Source organism: Orycteropus afer, unplaced genomic scaffold (genome assembly GCF_000298275.1).
Source record: "Orycteropus afer afer isolate SDZICR_OR568_19922 unplaced genomic scaffold, OryAfe1.0 scaffold00119, whole genome shotgun sequence".
NCBI classification, from domain to species: domain Eukaryota; kingdom Metazoa; phylum Chordata; class Mammalia; order Tubulidentata; family Orycteropodidae; genus Orycteropus; species Orycteropus afer.
The window spans coordinates 5,922,389-5,922,599 of record NW_006921706.1 but is presented as its reverse complement, the minus strand read 5'-3'; positions in this window follow the sequence as shown (position 1 = coordinate 5,922,599).

The following is a 211-nucleotide window of genomic DNA, read 5'->3' as shown; positions in this document are numbered from 1 at the left end:
AACAATAGCAATGAAGGAAGTGATAACATGATTCATTATCATAAAAAAGTCAAAGAAAGCTTTATACATGGAAGGGAACTCTTTTTGCTGGTTACCAGGGGTGGGAGGGGAGGAAAGGGAAGACTGAAAGAAAAAAAAAAAAAGAATGCATTGGCCCATGTCACTTTAGTTTTGTGCATTTCACTGTGCATAAATTGTACTTCAATAAAAT